General features: G+C 46.8%; 1 pseudogene; it reads right to left on the bottom strand.

Moving 5' to 3' along the window:
* LOC135537345 (nuclear receptor ROR-alpha A-like) overlaps positions 1-22,065 on the bottom strand; it is a 33,237-nt pseudogene that overhangs the window by 4,467 nt on the left and 6,705 nt on the right.

Here is a 22,065-nt window from a genome sequence, read left to right as displayed (position 1 = left end):
ACAAATTTGACCCTAACAATTCCAGAGGCATTTGTGTGAACAGTAACCCGGGGAATGTTTTCTGTAGTATTATAAATGTAAGAGTTCTAAACTTCCTTCTCTGGGAAAGGTGGGACGGTATCACCTGGCAAACATCCAGAGAAAATGCAGAGCGCCAAATTCAAATAAATTACTATAAAAATTAAACTTTTATGAAATCACACATGTAAGATACCAAATTAAAGCTACACTTATTGTGAATCCAGCCAACATGTCAGAGTTCAAAAAAGGCTTTACGGCAAAAGCATATGATGCTATTATCTGAGGACGGCACCCCAGCAAACAAACACAGACAATCATATTTCAACCCGCCAGGCGCGACACAAAACGCAGAAATAAAGATATATTTCATGCCCTTTGAATATCTTCCTCTGTTGGCACTCCTATATGTCCCATAAACATCACAAATGGTCCTTTTGTTCCATTAATTACGTTAATTTTTATCCAAAATGTCAATTTATTTGGCGCCGTTGGATTCAGAAAAACACTGTTTCCAAAACGCGCGACATGACTACAAAAATATCTCAAAAGTTACCTGTAATCTTTGTCCAAACATTTCAAATAACTTTAGGTATTTTTTATCGTAAATAATCGATACAATTTAAGACGTAATAACTGTGTCCATACCGGAGGAAAACAAAGGGGAGCGTGCTTTTCAGGTCATGCGCCTCTAACAAAGAGTACACTTCCCTCTAACTACTTCTTCATTTCTCAAAGGGAAAACGTCAACCAATTTCTAAAGACTGTTGACTTCCAGTGGAAGCGATAGGAACAGCAAGCCTGCCCCTTAGAAATCTGGAATCCCAATGAAAACCCATTGAAAAGAGAGTGACCTCAAAAAAAAGAAGATTGAAATGAAAGAAAAATGGAATGCTTTGTCCTCGGGGTTTCGCCTGCCAAATAAGTTCTGTTATACTCACAGACATCATTCAAATAGTTTTAGAAACTTCCGATTGTTTTCTAGGCAAATCTACTAATAATATGCATATCTTAGTTTCTATGCCTTCTGGGCCTGAAGGCAGTTTACTTTGGACACGCTTTTCATCCGGACATGAAAATACCACCCCCAACTAAAATACTGCCACCTATCCCAATTAAGTTAATAAGCACCATGTCTTGAGTAAAAGCCAAATTGGATTCATACCAAAACATCGCACAACTGATAATATTTACACCCTACACACCCTGATAGATAAACATGTCCACCAAAATAATAACAAAATATACGCTTGCTTTATCGACTTCCAAAAAGCATTTGATTCTATTTGGCATACAGGACTGTTCTACAAAGTTTTTGAAAGTAGTGTAGGGGGTAAAACACATGACATAATTACATCAATGTATACTGGCAATAGGTGCAGCATTAAAATTGGCAAGAAAATAACAGAATTCTTTAACCAGGGGCGGGGCCTTCGTCAGGGTTGTAACCTGAGCCCTGCACTCTTCAATATTTACATCAACGAATTGGCTACTATTCTAGAAAAATCCTCAGCCCCTGGTGTTAGTCTCCACAATTCAGAAGTTAAACGCCTACTCTTCGCAGATGACCTATGCCTGCTGTCACCCACAGCACATGGCCTACGGCAGAGCCTGGACCTGCTAGAGCAGTACTGCCAAACCTGGGACCTGGCGGTAAACCCCAAAAATACTAAAATAATGATTTTAGAGAGAGAGAGAGAGAGAGAGAGAGAGAGAGAGAGAGACAGACAGACAGACAGACAGCCAGACAGACAGACAGCCAGACAGACAGAGACAGAGAGAGAGAGAGAGAGAGAGAGAGAGAGAGAGAGAGAGAGAGAGAGAGAGAGACGAGAGAGAGAGAGAGAGAGCGAGAGAGAGAGACCCAACCAAATCATGAGAAACAAAAAGATAATTACTTGACACATTGGAAAGAATTAACCAAAAAAACAGAGCAAACTAGAATGCTATTTGGCCCTACACAGAGAGTACACAGCGGTAGAATACCTGACCACTGTGACTGACCCAGACTTAAGGAAAGCTTTGACTATGTACAGACTCAGTGAGCATAGCCTTGCTATTGAGAAAGGCCGCCGTAGGCAGACATGGCTCTCAAGAGAAGACAGGCTATGTGCTCACCAATGTATGACCACATTAAAGAGACATATTTCACTCAGATTACACAGATCCACAAGAATTAGAAAACAAATCCAATTTTGATAAACTCCCATATCTACTGGGTGTAATACCACAGTGTGACATCACAGCAGCAAGATGTGTGACCTGTTGCCACAAGAAAAGGGCAACCAGTGAAGAACACACACCATTGTAAATACAACCCATATTAATGCTTATTTATTTTATCTTGTGTCCTTCAACCATTTGTACATTGTTAAAACACTGTATATATATATATATATAATATGACATTTGTAATGTCTTTATTGTTTTGAAACTTCTGTATGTGTAATGTTTACTGTTAATTTGTATTGTTTATTTCACTTTATATATTATCTACCTCACTTGCTTTGGCAATGTTAACACATGTTTCCCATGCCAATAAAGCCCTTGAATTGAATTGAGAGAGAGAGAGAGTGAGGTTATTGAGATTCAGGACCGCTATTCTGACAGACAGACAGACAGACAGACAGACAGACAGACAGACAGACAGACAGACAGACAGACAGACAGACAGACAGACAGACAGACAGACAGACAGACAGACAGACAGACAGACAGACAGACAGACAGACAGACAGACAGACTACAAAATGATCATCAAGTAGAGAATACCGAGAGCACTACCTTTTAGACAATGCATGAACACAGTCCACACAAACAAAGGTTCATTCTCAGTAGCTACTGTGCAGCAGTTGTTTTTACAAATGTATTTTACCTTTATTTAAATAGGCAAGTCAGTTAAGAATAAATTCTTATTTTCAATGACGGCCTAGGAACAGTGGGTTAACTGCCTGTTCAGGGGCAGAACGACAGATTTGTACCTTGTCAGCTCGGGGGTTGACCTTGCAACCTTCCGGTTACTAGTCCAATCCTCTAACCACTAGGCTACCTGCTGGTTACTAGTCCAACACTCTAACCACTAGACTACCTGCTGGTTACTAGTCCAACGCTCTAACCACTAGACTACCTGCTGGTTACTAGTCCAACGCTCTAACCACTAGGCTACCTGCTGGTTACTAGTCCAACACTCTGACCACTAGGGTACCTGCTGGTTACTAGTCCAACACTCTAACCACTAGACTACCTGCTGGTTACTAGTCCAACGCTCTAACCACTAGACTACCTGCTGGTTACTAATCCAACACTCTAACCACTAGACTACCTGCTGGTTACTAGTCCAACACTAACCACTAGGCTACCTGCTGGTTACTAGTCCAACCCTCTAACCACTAGGCTACCTGCTGGTTACTAGTCCAACCCTCTAACCACTAGACTACCTGCTGGTTACTAGTCCAACACTAACCACTAGGCTACCTGCTGGTTACTAGTCCAACCCTCTAACCACTAGGCTACCTGCTGGTTACTGGCCCAACACTCTAACCACTCTAACCACTAGGCTACCTGCTGGTTACTGGCCCAACACTCTAACCACTAGGCTACCTGCTGGTTACTGGTCCAACACTCTAACCACTAGGCTACCTGCTGGTTACTGGCTCCAACACTCTAACCACTAGTCTACCTGCTGGTTACTAGTCCAACTAACAACTAACCACTAGGCTACCTGCTGGTTACTATTCCAACACTCTAACCACTAGTCTACCTGTCTACCTTGGTTACTAGTCCAACGCTCTAACAACTAGTCTACCTTCCGGTTACTAGTCCAACGCTCTAACAACTAGTCTACCTTCCGGTTACTAGTCCAACGCTCTAACAACTAGTCTACCTTCCGGTTACTAGTCCAACGCTCTAACAACTAGTCTACCTTCCGGTTACTAGTCCAACGCTCTAACAACTAGTCTACCTTCCGGTTACTAGTCCAACGCTCTAACAACTAGTCTACCTTCCGGTTACTAGTCCAACGCTCTAACAACTAGTCTACCTTCCGGTTACTAGTCCAATGCTCTAACAACTAGTCTACCTTCCGGTTACTAGTCCAACGCTCTAACAACTAGTCTACCTTCCGGTTACTAGTCCAACGCTCTAACAACTAGTCTACCTTCCGGTTACTAGTCCAATGCTCTAACAACTACCTTCCGGTTACTAGCTCTAACAACTAGTCAACAATGCTCTAACAACTAGTCTACCTCCGGTTACTAGTCCAATGCTCTAACGGTTACTAGTCCAACGCTCTAACTAGTCTACCTTCCGGTTACTAGTCCAACGCTCTAACAACTAGTCTACCTTCCGGTTACTAGTCCAACGCTCTAACAACTAGTCTACCTTCCGGTTACTAGTCCAACGCTCTAACAACTAGTCTACCTTCCGGTTACTAGTCCAATGCTCTAACAACTAGTCTACCTTCGGTTACTAGGTTAACAACTAGTCTACCTTCCGGTTACTAGTCCGCTCTAACAACTAGTCTACCTTCCTAGGTTACTAGTCCGGTTAATGCTCTAACAACTAGTCTACCTTCCGGTTACTAGTCCGGTTACTAGTCCAATGCTCTAACAACTAGTCTACCTTCCGGTTACTAGTCCAATGCTCTAACAACTAGTCTACCTTCCGGTTACTAGTCCAATGCTCTAACAACTAGTCTACCTTCCGGTTACTAGTCCAATGCTCTAACAACTAGTCTACCTTCCTAGGTTACTAGTCCAAGTCCGCTCTAACAACTAGTCTACCTTCCGGTTACTAGTCCAACTAGTCTACCTTCGGTTACTACAACGCTCTAACAACTTCTAGTCTACCTTCCGGTTACTAGTCCAATGCTCTAACAACTAGTCTACCTTCCGGTTACTAGTCCAACGCTCTAACAACTAGTCTACCTTCCAATGCTCTAACAACTAGTCTACCTTCCGGTTACTAGTCCAACGCTCTAACAACTAGTCTACCTTCCGGTTACTAGTAGCTCTAACAACTAGTCTACCTTCCGGTTAAGCTCTAACAACTAGTCTACCTTCCGGTTACTAGTCCAACGCTCTAACAACTAGTCTACCTTCCGGTTACTAGTCCAACGCTCTAACAACTAGTCTACCTTCCGGTTACTAGTCCAACGCTCTAACAACTAGTCTACCTTCCGGTTACTAGTCCAATGCTCTAACAACTAGTCTACCTTCGGTTACTAGTCCAATGCTCTAACAACTACTTAGTCCAATGCTCTAACAACTAGTCTACCTTCCGGTTACTAGTCCAATGCTCTAACAACTAGTCTACCTTCCGGTTACTAGTCCAATGCTCTAACAACTAGTCTACCCTGTAAAGCAGAGTTGGGCTCAATTTCATTGTTATTTCTGAAAGGGAATTTCCAATTCTCTTCAATTAGGAAAATGTGGAATTGGGATGTGTTTTACTTTCTTCATGGACTGGAATTGAAAAGGAAATTGACCCCAATCCTGGTCTAATTGGTGTAATTGTATATATTGTATGTACGTGTGGGTGTGTGTTATTTATTTAGCTCCTTTGCACCCCATTATTTTATATTTCTACTTTGCACCTTCTCCCACTGCAAATCTACCATTCCAGTGTTTTACTTGCTATGTTGTATTTACTTCGCCACCATGGCCTTTTTTTGCCTTTACCTCCCTTATCTCACCTCATTTACTCACATCGTATATAGACTTGTTTATACTGTATTATTGACTGTATGTTTGTTTTACTCCATGTGTAACTCTGTGTCGTTGTATGTGTCGAACTGCTTTGCTGTATCTTGGCCAGGTCGCAGTTGTAAATGAGAACTTGTTCTCAACTAGACTACCTGGTTAAATAAAGGTGTTCTCAACTAGACTACCTGGTTAAATAAAGGTGTTCTCAACTAGACTACCTGGTTAAATAAAGGTGTTCTCAACTAGACTACCTGGTTAAATAAAGGTGAAATCAATAAATCAATAAAAATACCTTAGTGAGAACCACATCTTCTCTGCCGTTCTTCTGAAGGACATGTTGGAGAGCCAGCTGGATCTTCTGTTGCAGCTTCTCTACCTTCACCTTCTCCTGAAGCCACGTCCGATCTACACGCACCATCAGTTAAACGATGCAGCGTTGGATACATAATAACACCCAGAGATGCTCTCGGACTACCACAAGGGGGAATAGCTGTGTGTGTGTGTGTTTGTGTGATTGTAGAAGATATGTGCTCTCAACATTGCGTCGTGAACGTGACAGCGTCGTGCCTACCTGCAGACATCAGGACGTACGCTGAGAAGAGAGCGATCTCCTCCTCAGAGAGATGGATGACAGACATGCTCTTCCCAAACTCAAAGACTAAACGAATCAGATCGTCACAACCTCACAACACTGTCAGACACACACACAGAGAGGAGAAGTTATGTGGGTCAGAACAACACAACCTGTCAGACACACACAGAGAGAGAGGAGAAGTTATGTGGGTCAGAACAACACAACCTGTCAGACACACACAGAGAGACATGAGTAGTTATGTGGAGCAGAACAACACAGTCTGTCAGACAAACACAGAGAGAAAGGAGTAGTTATGTGGAGCAGAACAACACAGTCTGTCAGACAAACACAGAGAGAAAGGAGTAGTTATGTGGAGCAGAACAACACAGTCTGTCAGACAAACACAGAGAGAAAGGAGTAGTTATGTGGAGCAGAACAACACAGTCTGTCAGACAAACACAGAGAGAAAGGAGTAGTTATGTGGAGCAGAACAACACAGTCTGTCAGACAAACACAGAGAGAAAGGAGTAGTTATGTGGAGCAGAACAACACAGTCTGTCAGACAAACACAGAGAGAAAGGAGTAGTTATGTAGAGCAGAACAACACAGTCTGTCAGACAAACACAGAGAGAAAGGAGTAGTTATGTGGAGCAGAACAACACAGTCTGTCAGACAAACACAGAGAGAAAGGAGTAGTTATGTGGAGCAGAACAACACAGTCTGTCAGACAAACACAGAGAGAAAGGAGTAGTTATGCGTCAAATATCACAACAACACAGGACATCAGGATCTGAACAGACGTCCCCTGACATGCATTGCTTTGGAGTTCAGTCAGTCCAGTCCATATCCTAGTGGCCCAGCCATTCAGTCAGTCCAGTCCATATCCTAGTGGCCCAGCCATTCAGTCAGTCCAGTCCATATCCTAGTGGCCCAGCCATTCAGTCAGTCCAGTCCATATCCTAGTGGCCCAGCCATTCAGTCAGTCCAGTCCATATCCTAGTGGCCCAGCCATTCAGTCAGCCCAGTCCATATCCTAGTGGCCCAGCCATTCAGTCAGTCCAGTCCATATCCTAGTGGCCCAGCCATTCAGTCAGCCCAGTCCATATCCTAGTGGCCCAGCCATTCAGTCAGTCCAGTCCATATCCTAGTGGCCCAGCCATTCAGTCAGTCCAGTCCATATCCTAGTGGCCCAGCCATTCAGTCAGTCCAGTCCATATCCTAGTGGCCCAGCCATTCAGTCAGTCCAGTCCATATCCTAGTGGCCCAGCCATTCAGTCAGTCCAGTCCATATCCTAGTGGCCCAGCCATTCAGTCAGTCCAGTCCATATCCTAGTGGCCCAGCCATTCAGTCAGTCCAGTCCATATCCTAGTGGCCCAGCCATTCAGTCAGTCCAGTCCATATCCTAGTGGCCCAGCCATTCAGTCAGTCCAGTCCATATCCTAGTGGCCCAGCCATTCAGTCAGTCCAGTCCATATCCTAGTGGCCCAGCCATTCAGTCAGTCCAGTCCATATCCTAGTGGCCCAGCCATTCAGTCAGTCCAGTCCATATCCTAGTGGCCCAGCCATTCAGTCAGTCCAGTCCATATCCTAGTGGCCCAGCCATTCAGTCAGTCCAGTCCATATCCTAGTGGCCCAGCCATTCAGTCAGTCCAGTCCATATCCTAGTGGACCAGCCATTCAGTCAGTCCAGTCCATATCCTAGTGGCCCAGCCATTCAGTCAGTCCAGTCCATATCCTAGTGGCCCAGCCATTCAGTCAGTCCAGTCCATATCCTAGTGGCCCAGCCATTCAGTCAGTCCAGTCCATATCCTAGTGGCCCAGCCATTCAGTCAGTCCAGTCCATATCCTAGTGGCCCAGCCATTCAGTCAGTCCAGTCCATATCCTAGTGGACCAGCCATTCAGTCAGTCCAGTCCATATCCTAGTGGCCCAGCCATTCAGTCAGTCCAGTCCATATCCTAGTGGCCCAGCCATTCAGTCAGCCCAGTCCATATCCTAGTGGCCCAGCCATTCAGTCAGTCCAGTCCATATCCTAGTGGCCCAGCCATTCAGTCAGTCCAGTCCATATCCCTAGTGGCCCAGCCATTCAGTCAGTCCAGTCCATATCCTAGTGGCCCAGCCATTCAGTCAGTCCAGTCCATATCCTAGTGGCCCAGCCATTCAGTCAGTCCAGTCCATATCCTAGTGGCCCAGCCATTCAGTCAGTCCAGTCCATATCCTAGTGGCCCAGCCATTCAGTCAGTCCAGTCCATATCCTAGTGGCCCAGCCATTCAGTCAGTCCAGTCCATATCCTAGTGGCCCAGCCATTCAGTCAGTCCAGTCCATATCCTAGTGGCCCAGCCATTCAGTCAGTCCAGTCCATATCCATAGTGGCCCAGCCATTCAGTCAGTCCAGTCCATATCCTAGTGGCCCAGCCATTCAGTCAGTCCAGTCCATATCCTAGTGGCCCAGCCATTCAGTCAGTCCAGTCCATATCCTAGTGGCCCAGCCATTCAGTCAGTCCAGTCCATATCCTAGTGGCCCAGCCATTCAGTCAGTCCAGTCCATATCCTAGTGGCCCAGCCATTCAGTCAGCCCAGTCAGTCCAGTCCATATCCTAGTGGTCCAGCCATTCAGTCAGTCCAGACCATATCCTAGTGGCCCAGCCATTCAGTCAGTCCAGTCCACATCCTAGTTGCCCAGCCATTCAATCAGTCCAGTCCATATCCTAGTGGCCCAGCCATTCAGTCAGTCCAGTCCATATCCTAGTGGCCCAGCCATTCAGTCAGTCCAGTCCATATCCTAGTGGCCCAGCCATTCAGTCAGTCCAGTCCATATCCTAGTGGCCCAGCCATTCAGTCAGTCCAGTCCATATCCTAGTGGCCCAGCCATTCAGTCAGTCCAGTCCATATCCTAGTGGCCCAGCCATTCAGTCAGTCCAGTCCATATCCTAGTGGCCCAGCCATTCAGTCAGTCCAGTCCATATCCTAGTGGCCCAGCCATTCAGTCAGTCCAGTCCATATCCTAGTGGCCCAGCCATTCAGTCAGTCCAGTCCATATCCTAGTGGCCCAGCCATTCAGTCAGTCCAGTCCATATCCATTAGTGGCCCAGCCATTCAGTCAGTCCAGTCCATATCCTAGTGGCCCAGCCATTCAATCAGTCCAGTCCATATCCTAGTGGCCCAGCCATTCAGTCAGTCCAGTCCATATCCTAGTGGCCCAGCCATTCAGTCAGCCCAGTCCATATCCTAGTGGCCCAGCCATTCAGTCAGTCCAGTCCATATCCTAGTGGCCCAGCCATTCAGTCAGAGGTGGTCCAAAACAGTCCCTAATACTAAACGAACAACTTCCTCTCCTATTAAAGCAATGGTTCTGAAACGTCTGAATCTCAACCACAGATTGAAGGGGATGAACGTGATTCGCTGGGTTGCATTCTGACGTACCTAATGCTTTGAAAGGGGATGAACGTGATTCGCTGGTTGCATTCTGACGTACCTAATGCTTTGAAAGGGGATGAACGTGATTCGCTGGGTTGCATTCTGACGTACCTAATGCTTTGAAAGGGGATGAACGTGATTCGCTGGGTTGCACGTACCTAATGCTTTGACGCATTCTACCTAATGCTTTGAAAGGGGATGAACGTGATTCGCTGGGTTGCATTCTGACGTACCTAATGCTTTGAAAGGGGATGAACGTGATTCGCTGGGTTGCATTCTGACGTACCTAATGCTTTGAAAGGGGATGAACGTGATTCGCTGGGTTGCATTCTGATACCTAATGCTTTGAAAGGGGATGAACGTGATTCGCTGGGTTGCATTCTGACGTACCTAATGCTTTGAAAGGGGATGAACGTGATTCGCTGGGTTGTATTCTGACGTACCTAATGCTTTGAAAGAGGATGAATGTGATTCGCTGGGTTGCATTCTGACGTACCTAATGCTTTGAAAGGGGATGAACGTGATTCGCTGGGTTGTATTCTGACGTACCTAATGCTTTGAAAGAGGATGAACGTGATTCGCTGGGTTGCATTCTGACGTACCTAATGCTTTGAAAGGGGATGAACGTGATTCGCTGGGTTGCATTCTGACGTACCTAATGCTTTGAAAGAGGATGAAACGTGATTCGCTGGTTGCATTCTGACGTACCTAATGCTTTGAAAGGGGATGAACGTGATTCGCTGGGTTGTATTCTGACGTACCTAATGCTTTGAAAGGGGATGAACGTGATTCGCTGGGTTGTATTTGAAAGGGGATGAACGTACCTAATGCTTTGAAAGGGGATGAACGTGATTCGCTGGGTTGCATTCTGACGTACCTAATGCTTTGAAAGGGGATGAACGTGATTCGCTGGGTTGTATTCTGACGTACCTAATGCTTTGAAAGGGGATGAACGTGATTCGCTGGGTTGTATTCTGACGTACCTAATGCTTTGAAAGAGGATGAAACGTGATTCGCTGGGTTGCATTCTGACGTACCTAATGCTTTGAAAGAGGATGAAACGTGATTCGCTGGGTTGTATTCTGACGTACCTAATGCTTTGAAAGGGGATGAACGTGATTCGCTGGGTTGCATTCTGACGTACCTAATGCTTTGAAAGGGGATGAACGTGATTCGCTGGGTTGCATTCTGACGTACCTAATGCTTTGAAAGGGGATGAACGTGATTCGCTGGGTTGTATTCTGACGTACCTAATGCTTTGAAAGGGGATGAACGTGATTCGCTGGGTTGTATTCTGACGTACCTAATGCTTTGGAAGGGGATGAACGTGATTCGCTGGGTTGTATTCTGACGTACCTAATGCTTTGAAAGGGGATGAACGTGATTCGCTGGGTTGCATTCTGACGTACCTAATGCTTTGAAAGGGGATGAACGTGATTCGCTGGGTTGTATTCTGACGTACCTAATGCTTTGAAGACGTCGGTCCCAGCGTACTTCCCATCAAAGTAGACGGTGCTGTTCTGAGAGTCAAAGGCACGACACATCCTGATGAACACCACCTCAAGAGACCCTGAGGAGAGACGACGACAACAACACAACCATCACTACAGAGAGACGACACAACCATTACTACAGAGAGACGACAACAACACAACCATCACTACAGAGAGACAACAACAACACAACCATTACTACAGAGAGACGACAACACAACCATCACTATAGAGAGACTACAACAACACAACCGTCACTACAGAGAGACAACACAGCCATCACCACAGAGAGACGACAACAACACAACCATCACTACAGAGAGACAACAACAACACAACCATCACTACAGAGAGACGACAACAACACAACCATTACTACAGAGAGACGACAACAACACAAACATCACTACAGAGAGATGACGACAACACAACCATCACTACAGAGAGACAACAACAACACAACCATCACTACAGAGAGACGACAACAACACAACCATTACTACAGAGAGACGACAACACAACCATCACTATAGAGAGACGACAACAACACAAACATCACTACAGAGAGACGACAACAACACAAACATCACTACAGAGAGACGACAACAACACAACCATCACTACAGAGAGACGACAACAACACAAACATCACTACAGAGAGACAACAACAACACAACCATCACTACAGAGAGACGACAACAACACAACCATCACTACAGAGAGACGACAACAACACAACCGTCACTACAGAGAGACGACACAGCCATCACCACAGAGAGACGACAACAACACAACCATTACTACAGAGAGACAACAACAACACAACCATCACTACAGAGAGACGACAACAACACAACCATTACTACAGAGAGACGACAACACAACCATCACTACAGAGAGACGACAACAACACAAACATCACTACAGAGATGACGACAACACAACCATCACTACAGAGAGACGACAACAACACAACCATCACTACAGAGAGACGACAACAACACAACCATCACTACAGAGAGACGACAACAACACAACCGTCACTACAGAGAGACGACACAGCCATCACCACAGAGAGACGACAACAACACAACCATTACTACAGAGAGACGACAACAACACAACCATTACTACAGAGAGACAACAACAACACAACCATTACTACAGAGAGACAACAACAACACAACCATTACTACAGAGAGACGACGACATAACATTGGACAGGACATAGATTGGGGGTTTCTTATATAAGTAGACAGGACATAGATTGGGGGTTTCTTATATAAGTAGACAGGACATAGATTGGGGGTTTCTTATATAAGTAGACAGGACATAGATTGGGGGTTTCTTATATAAGTAGACAGGACATAGATTGGGGGTTTCTTATATAAGTAGACAGGACATAGATTGGGGTTTCTTATATCAGTAGACAGGAGATAGATTGGGGGTTTCTTATATAAGTAGACAGGACATAGATTGGGGGTTTCTTATATAAGTAGACAGGACATAGATTGGGGGTTTCTTATATAAGTAGACAGGACATAGATTGGGGGTTTCTTATATAAGTAGACAGGACATAGATTGGGGGTTTCTTATATAAGTAGACAGGACATAGATTGGGGGTTTCTTATATAAGTAGACAGGACATAGATTGGGGGTTTCTTATATCAGTAGACAGGAGATAGATTGGGGGTTGATCATTGTGATGTAATTACGAGACAGTAGATAGATTGGGGGTTGATCATTGTGATGTCATTACGAGACAGTAGATAGATTGGGGGTTGATCATCGTGATGTCATTACGAGACAGTAGATAGATTGGGGGTTGATCATCGTGATGTCATTACGAGACAGTAGATAGATTGGGGGTTGATCATCGTGATGTCATTACGAGACAGTAGATAGATTGGGGGTTGATCATTGTGATGTCATGACTAGACGTTCCATCATCTTGTCTACCTGCTTTGAGCAACACTATCTGGTCGTTCTGACAGAGCTCCATGAAGCCGTCGATGCGTTTGGCGAACTCCACCACGTACTGGATGGCCTCCGTTATCTTGATGGCACACAGCTGCCACATCACCTCCTCCGGCTGACATAAACAACAACAATGTTAAAAGAGGCATAATTGTTGATGCTAGTATCAGAGAGAGAGAGAGAGAGATACAGAGAGAGAGAGAGAGAGAGAGAGAGAGAGAGAGAGAGAGAGAGAGAGAGAGACATAGAGAGAGACAGAGGGAGACAGAGAGAGAGAGAGAGAGAGAGAGAGAGAGAGAGAGAGAGAGAGAGAGAGGAGACAGAGAGGAGAGATAGAGAGAGACAGAGGGAGACAAGAGAGAGAGAGAGAGAGAGAGAGAGAGAGAGAGAGAGAGGGAGACAAAGAGAGAGAGAGAGAGAGAGAGAGAGAGAGCAAGGAGAAGGAAGAGGGGGGTGACAAAGGACTATGAGGGGAGGAGAACAAAAGTAGTGTACTAGGTAGTGTACTAGGTAGTGTGCTAGGTAGTGTGTAGTGTACTAGGTAGTGTGTAGCGTACCAGGTAGTGTACAAGGTAGTGTGTAGTGCACTAGGTAGTGTGTAGTGCACTAGGTAGTGAACTAGGTAGTGTGTAGTGTACTAGGTAGTGTACTATGTAGTATGTAGTGTACAATAGGTAGTGTACTAGGTAGTGTGTAGTGTACTAGGTAGTGTACTAGGTAGTGTGTAGTGTACTAGGTATTGTGTAGTGTACTAGGTAGTGTCCTAGGTAGTGTGTAGTGTACTAGGTAGTGTACCAGGTAGTGTGCATTGTTACCTTCGTCTGGTAGGTCTCTATCTCCTCCTGGAGGAAGGCCTGCCAGGTCATGCTCTGTAGCTCCTCCCTCAGGTACTGACACGTCTCCTGGTGGGACTTGGAGATGTTCTGGCCTAGGTGTTCTACAGGAGAGAGCAGCAGGACAACGTCAAGAGCTGGAACACGACTGGTCCAGGACAACATCAAGAGCTGCACCACGATTGGTCCAGGACAACATCAAGAGCTGGACCACAATTGGTCCAGGACAACATCAAGTATTTGACTATTCTGGTACTGACCCAAACAATATTTTACTATTTTGGTACTGACCCAGACAGTATTTTACTATTCTGGTATTGACCCAGACAGTATTTTACTATTCTGGTACTGACCCAGACAGTATTTGACTATTCTGGTACTGACCCAGACAGTATTTGACTATTCTGGTATTGACCCAGACAGTATTTGACTATTCTGGTATCGACCCAGACAGTATTTTACTATTCTGGTACTGACCCAGACAGTATTTTACTATTCTGTCATGACCCAGACAGTATTTTACTATTCTGTCATGACCCAGACAGTATTTGACTATTCTGGTATTGACCCAGATAGTATTTTACTATTCTGGTATTGGCCCAGACAGTATTTTACTATTTTGGTACTGACCCAGACAGTATTTGACTATTCTGGTATTGACCCAGACAGTATTTGACTATTCTGGTATTGACCCAGACAGTATTTGACTATTCTGGTATTGACCCAGACAGTATTTTACTATTCTGGTACTGACCCAGACAGTATTTTACTATTCTGTCATGACCCAGACAGTATTTGACTATTCTGGTATTGACCCAGACAGTATTTTACTATTCTGGTATTGACCCAGACAGTATTTTACTATTCTGGTATGACCCAGACAGTATTTTACTATTCTGGTATTGACCCAGACAGTATTTTAATATTCTGGTACTGACCCAGACAGTATTTTACTATTCTGGTACTGACCCAGACAGTATTTTACTATTCTGGTATTGACCCAGACATTATTTTACTATTCTGGTACTGACCCAGGCAGTATTTTACTATTCTGGTATTGACCCAGACAGTATTTTACTATTCTGGTATTGACCCAGACATTATTTTATTATTCTGGTATTGACCCAGACAGTATTTGACTATTCTGTCCACTATGTTGGTGCTGGTTGATCTACAATAGAGAATCCTACATATGTTCACACAATCATTTAACATAAAACAAAGGGACATATCTCCTACAGTAAAGAGGAAGAGGATACAATGAGAAATACTTTTGTTCAAAGAAGAACATCACTTCCTGGGAGCTCAAGGGAGAGTAAATAACTGATTTCCCTGAACATGTGCCCCTTTGGTTCCCAATAGGAGCTAATTAACACTATGCTAATTAACCAGACAATGTTCTAATGAGCTCTGAAGATGAGTTTGCAGCCTCCTGCTATTTTAAACCACCTTTGTTTTGCCCCACGGTTGTGCTCTCTGTTCGCTCCATCCTTTCTCTTTCTTTACCTCTCTATATCCCTCGTTCTTCTTGTTCTCTCCCTCTTTACCCCTCCCTGCCTCCGACATCCCAAACCTTACCTCATCCCTTCCCTTCCTGCCTCCCTCCCCCATCCTACACCTTACCTCATCCCTTCCCTTCCTGCCTCCCTCCCCCATCCTACACCTTACCTCATCCCTTCCCTTCCTCCCTGCCTCCGACATCCCAAACCTTACCTCATCCCTTCCCTTCCTCCCTCCCTCCCCCATCCTACACCTTACCTCATCCCTTCCCTTCCTCCCTCCCTCCCCCATCCCAAACCTTACCTCATCCCTCTCTCCCTCCCTCATCCCTTCCCTTAGTGCCTCTCTACCCTCCCCCATCCCAAACCTTACCTCATCCTTTCCCTTAGTGCCTCTCTACCCTCCCCCATCCCAAACCTTACCTCATCCTTTCCCCCCTCCCCCATCCCAAACATTACCTCATCCCTCCCTCCCTCCCTCCCCCATCCCAAAACTTACCTCATCCTTTCCCCCTCCCCCCATCCCAAACCTTACCTCATCCCTCCCTCCCTCCCTCCCTCCCTCTCTCCCTCCCCCATCCCAAACCTTACTTCATCTCTTCCTGCCTCCCTCCCTCCATCTGTCCCTTAATCCCCCTCTCTCCACCTCTTCCCCTCTCCCTCTTTTTCCCCTCCTCCCTCCCTCCATCTGTCCCTTAATCCCCCTCTCTCCACCTCTTCCCCTCTCCCTCTTTTTCCCCTCCTCCCTCCCTCCATCTGTCCCTTAATCCCCCTCTCTCCACTCACCTAGCTCAGCCATAGATACTGTGGGAGACATCTCTCCCTCCCTCCATCTGTCCCATAATCCCCCTCTCTCCACTCACCTAGCTCAGCCATAGATACTGTGGGAGACATCTCTCCCTCCCTCCATCTGTCCCATAATCCCCCTCTCTCCACTCACCTAGCTCAGCCATAGATAATGTGGGAGACGTCTCTCCCTCCCTCCATCTGTCCCATAATCCCCCTCTCTCCACTCACCTAGCTCAGCCATAGATACTGAGGGAGACGTCTCCCTCACTCCATCTGTCCCATAATCCCCCTCTCTCCACTGACCTAGCTCAGCCATAGATACTGTGAAAGACGTCTCTCCCTCCCTCCATCTGTCCCATAATCCCCCTCTCTCCACTCACCTAGCTCAGCCATAGATACTGTGGGAGACGTCTCTCCCTCCCTCCATCTGTCCCATAATCCCCCTCTCTCCACTCACCTAGCTCAGCCATAGATACTGAGGGAGACGTCTCTCACTCCCTCCATCTGTCCCATAATCCCCCTCTCTCCACTCACCTAGCTCAGCCATAGATACTGAGGGAGACGTCTCTCCCTCCCTCCATCTGTCCCATAATCCCCTCTCTCCACTCACCTAGCTCAGCCATAGATACTGTGGGAGACGTCTCTCCCTCCCTCCATCTGTCCCATAATCCCCCTCTCTCCACTCACCTAGCTCAGCCATAGATAATGTGGGAGACGTCTCTCCCTCCCTCCATCTGTCCCATAATCCCCCTCTCTCCACTCACCTAGCTCAGCCATAGATACTGAGGGAGACGTCTCTCCCTCCCTCAATCTGTCCCATAATCCCCCTCTCTCTACTCACCTAGCTCAGCCATAGATACTGTGGGAGACGTCTCTCCCTCCATCTGTCCCATAATCCCCCTCTCTCCACTCACCTAGCTCAGCCATAGATAATGTGGGAGACGTCTCTCCCTCCCTCCATCTGTCCCATAATCCCCCTCTCTCCACTCACCTAGCTCAGCCATAGATACTGAGGGAGACGTCTCTCCCTCCCTCAATCTGTCCCATAATCCCCCTCTCTCTACTCACCTAGCTCAGCCATAGATACTGTGGGAGACTTCTCTCCCTCCATCTGTCCCATAATCCCCCTCTCTCCACTCACCTAGCTCAGCCATAGATACTGTGGGAGACGTCCCTCCCTCCCTCCATCTGTCCCATAATCCCCCTCTCTCCACTCACCTAGCTCAGCCATAGATACTGAGGGAGACGTCTCTCCCTCCCTCCATCTGTCCCATAATCCCCCTCTCTCCACTCACCTAGCTCAGCCATAGATACTGTGGGAGACGTCTCTCCCTCCCTCCATCTGTCCCATAATCCCCCTCTCTCCACTCACCTAGCTCAGCCATAGATACTGTGGGAGACGTCTCTCCCTCCCTCCATCTGTCCCATAATCCCCCTCTCTCCACTCACCTAGCTCAGCCATAGATACTGAGGGAGATGTCTCTCCCTCCCTCCATCTGTCCCATAATCCCCCTCTCTCCACTCACCTAGCTCAGCCATAGATACTGAGGGAGACGTCTCTCCCTCCCTCCATCTGTCCCATAATCCCCCTCTCTCCACTCACCTAGCTCAGCCATAGATAATGTGGGAGACGTCTCTCCCTCCCTCCATCTGTCCCTTAATCCCCCTCTCTCCACTCACCTAGCTCAGCCATAGATACTGAGGGAGACGTCTCTCCCTCCCTCCATCTGTCCCATAATCCCCCTCTCTCCACTCACCTAGCTCAGCCATAGATACTGTGGGAGACGTCTCTCCCTCCATCTGTCCCATAATCCCCCTCTCTCCACTCACCTAGCTCAGCCATAGATACTGTGGGAGACATCTCTCCCTCCATCTGTCCCATAATCCCCCTCTCTCCACTCACCTAGCTCAGCCATAGATACTGTGGGAGACGTCTCTCCCATCCATCTGTCCCATAATCCCCCTCTCTCCACTCACCTAGCTCAGCCATAGATACTGTGGGAGACGTCTCTCCCTCCCTCCATCTGTCCCATAATCCCCCTCTCTCCACTCACCTAGCTCAGCCATAGCTACTGTGGGAGATGTCTCCCCCTCCCTCCATCTGTCCCATAATCCCCCTCTCTCCACTCACCTAGCTCAGCCATAGATACTGTGGGAGACGTCTCTCCCTCCCTCCATCTGTCCCATAATCCCCCTCTCTCCACTCACCTAGCTCAGCCATAGATACTGTGGGAGACGTCTCTCCCTCCCTCCATCTGTCCCATAATCCCCCTCTCTCCACTCACCTAGCTCAGCCATAGCTACTGTGGGAGACATCTCTCCCTCCCTCCATCTGTCCCATAATCCCCCTCTCTCCACTCACCTAGCTCAGCCATAGATACTGTGGGAGACGTCTCTCCCTCCCTCCATCTGTCCCATAATCCCCCTCTCTCCACTCACCTAGCTCAGCCATAGATACTGAGGGAGACGTCTCTCCGTTGGTGAAGGAGCAGTAGGGGAAGAAACCCTGGTTGGAACCATAATCACAAAGAGGCTCCGGTTTTATACCGTTAATATCCAGACCAGACTGATCAGGAGACGGCTGAATGTCCAGGTAGAACCCCCACTCCTCCCGAATCAGAGCCCCCTTGGAGGCTGGGCCGTTACCCCCCCAGGGCTGTTTTCCTCCATGTACCCTCCCAGGTCTTCGTGGAGGTCGGTGAGGCCGTAGTGGGGAGAGAGAGGCTCGACCTCCCCCGGGTTCTGGGGATGGTGGTCTCTCTGCAGCTGCTGGGCCTGCTGGAGACGGTGCTTCTGGACCTCAGCATACAGGCTGTCTCTCTGCTTCTTGGACATACGGCCAAACTTCACCGCTGTGGGGACATGGAGAGACATTGACGAAGGTTATTGAATTGAACAATAGCTTTGTGTGAGAACTTGACCTCTCTGAGGAGGTAAATGAAGACGTACGGAGTGGACTCATAATTCAGTGTGTGTGTGTGTGTGTGTGTGTGTGTGTGTGTGTGTGTGTGTGTGTGTGTGTGTGTGTGTGTGTGTGTGTGTGTCTGTGTGTCTGTGTCTCTGTGTGTGTCTGTGTCTGTGTGTGTGTCTGTGTCTGTGTCTGTGTCTGTGTCTGTGTGTGTGTGTGTGTGTGTGTGTGTGTGTGTGTGTGTGTGTGTGTGTGTGTGTGTGTGTGTGTGTGTGTGTGTGTGTGTGTCTCTGTGTGTGTCTGTGTGTGTGTGTGGGTCGGTGTCTGTGTGGCTGTGTGTGTGTGTCTGTGTGTCTGTGTGTGTGTGTGTCTGTGTGTGTATGTGTGTCTGTGTGTGTGTGTGTCTGTGTGTCTGTGTGTGTGTGTGTGTGTGTGTCTGTCTGTCTGTGTCTGTCTGTGTGTGTGTGTGGGTCAGTGTCTGTGTGCGTGTCTGTGTGCGTGTCTGTGTGTGTGTCTGTGTGTGTGTGTGTGTGTGTGTGTGTGTCTGTGTGTGTATGTGTGTCTGTGTGTGTGTCTGTGTGTGAGTGTGTGTGTGTGTGTGTGTGTGTGTGTGTGTGTGTGTGTGTGTGTGTGTGTGTGTGTGTGTGTGTGTGTGTGTGTGTGTGTGTGTGTGTGGGTCAGTGTCTGTGTGCGCGCATGCATTCATTTTTAGTGTGCCTATGCATCGTGGTTAGTGCCACAAAATCAATTTTTCATCAATTCTCGCTCCCTGTAAATTCAATGTATTTCTGCTCAAATTCCAAGTCCGTCTTTGAATTCAGAGATAATTCCTCTCAATTCCAATGTTAGGTAAATACCAAGAATTCAATTCTCAATTCAATATTATCCACAACAATTCCACAAATTCCAATTTGAATTCAATTCCCTCAGGCTTTTAGTCTGATCATGTCACTGTTTAGCCCGGAAATGTAGAAATACAAGTTTAGATGGTTTCAGATTGGGGAGGCAGCGTGGCCTAGTGGTTAGAGCATTGGACTAGCAACCGAAGGGTTGCAAGTTCAAATCCCCGAGCTGACAAGGTGCAAATCTGTCCTTCAGTCTGATCAAGGCAGTTCACCCACTGTTCCTAGGCCGTCTTAACTGACTCGCCTAGTTAAATAAATAAACATTTTTTAAAAATCCTGCAGTCAACATTTCATACTATCTGTATTAATTCCATTAGCTGGGGAATGTAAAGATACTGAATTCCAAATCAATTTCATTACAAAGATGAAATGTTTTACAGTTCCAATTTCTTTTAATTACAATTAAAGTGGAATTGACCCCAACCCTGATATACATACCGTCCCGTGACATGCCCACGGTCAGGCATTTCTGCAGTCTACAGTGTTGGCAGCGGTTTCTGCTGGTCCTGTCAATCAAACAGTTCTTCTGACGAGGGCAGGAGTACCCTGCATTACTCTGCTGGCTCCTCCTGAAGAAACCCTGGAGGGAGGGGGGAGGGAGGGATGGGGGAGGGAGATGGGGGAGGGATGGGGGAGGGAGATGGAGAGGGAGGGAGGGAGGGAGGGATGGGGGGGGGGAGATGGGGAGGGATGGGGGAGGGAGATGGAGAGGGAGGGGGGAGGGGGGAGGGAGGGAGGGAGATGGGGGAGGGAGGGAGGGGATGGGGGGAGGGAGATGGGGAGGGGGAGGGGAGGGAGAGGGAGGGGAGGGGGAGGAGGGGGGGGAGGGAGGGGAGGGGAGGGGAGGGAGAGAGAGGGGGAGGGGGAGGGAGGGGAGGGAGATGGAGAGGGAGGGAGGGAGGGTCAAACAATAGTTTTAAAATCCCCTCAGCTAAAGCTGAGGTTAGTGTTGTCATTAGAGATGGCTACAGTGTTGTCATTAGAGATGGCTACAGTGTTGTCATTAGAGATGGCTATAGTGTTGTCATTAGAGATGGCTACAGTGTTGTCATTAGAGACGGCTATAGTGTTGTCATTAGAGATGGCTACAGTGTTGTCATTAGAGACGGCTACAGTGTTGTCATTAGAGATGGCTATAGTGTTGTCATTAGAGATGGCTATAGTGTTGTCATTAGAGATGGCTATAGTGTTGTCATTAGAGATGGCTACAGTGTTGTCATTAGAGATGGCTATAGTGTTGTCATTAGAGATGGCTACAGTGTTGTCATTAGAGATGGCTACAGTGTTGTCATTAGAGACGGCTACAGTGTTGTCATTAGAGATGGCTATAGTGTTGTCATTAGAGATGGCTATAGTGTTGTCATTAGAGATGGCTACAGTGTTGTCATTAGAGATGGCTATAGTGTTGTCATTAGAGATGGCTATAGTGTTGTCATTAGAGATGGCTACAGTGTTGTCATTAGAGATGGCTATAGTGTTGTCATTAGAGATGGCTATAGTGTTGTCATTAGAGATGGCTATAGTGTTGTCATTAGAGATGGCTATAGTGTTGTCATTAGAGATGGCTACAGTGTTGTCATTAGAGATGGCTATAGTGTTGTCATTAGAGATGGCTACAGTGTTGTCATTAGAGATGGCTATAGTGTTGTCATTAGAGATGGCTACAGTGTTGTCATTAGAGATGGCTATAGTGTTGTCATTAGAGATGGCTATAGTGTTGTCATTAGAGATGGCTACAGTGTTGTCATTAGAGATGGCTATAGTGTTGTCATTAGAGATGGCTACAGTGTTGTCATTAGAGACGGCTACAGTGTTGTCATTAGAGACGGCTATAGTGTTGTCATTAGAGACGGCTACAGTGTTGTCATTAGAGACGGCTACAGTGTTGTCATTAGAGACGGCTACAGTGTTGTCATTAGAGATGGCTATAGTGTTGTCATTAGAGATGG

Source organism: Oncorhynchus masou, unplaced genomic scaffold (genome assembly GCF_036934945.1).
Source record: "Oncorhynchus masou masou isolate Uvic2021 unplaced genomic scaffold, UVic_Omas_1.1 unplaced_scaffold_753, whole genome shotgun sequence".
NCBI classification, from domain to species: domain Eukaryota; kingdom Metazoa; phylum Chordata; class Actinopteri; order Salmoniformes; family Salmonidae; genus Oncorhynchus; species Oncorhynchus masou.
Note: the sequence above shows the minus strand (reverse complement) of the source record. Positions and strands in the feature narration are given on the sequence as shown.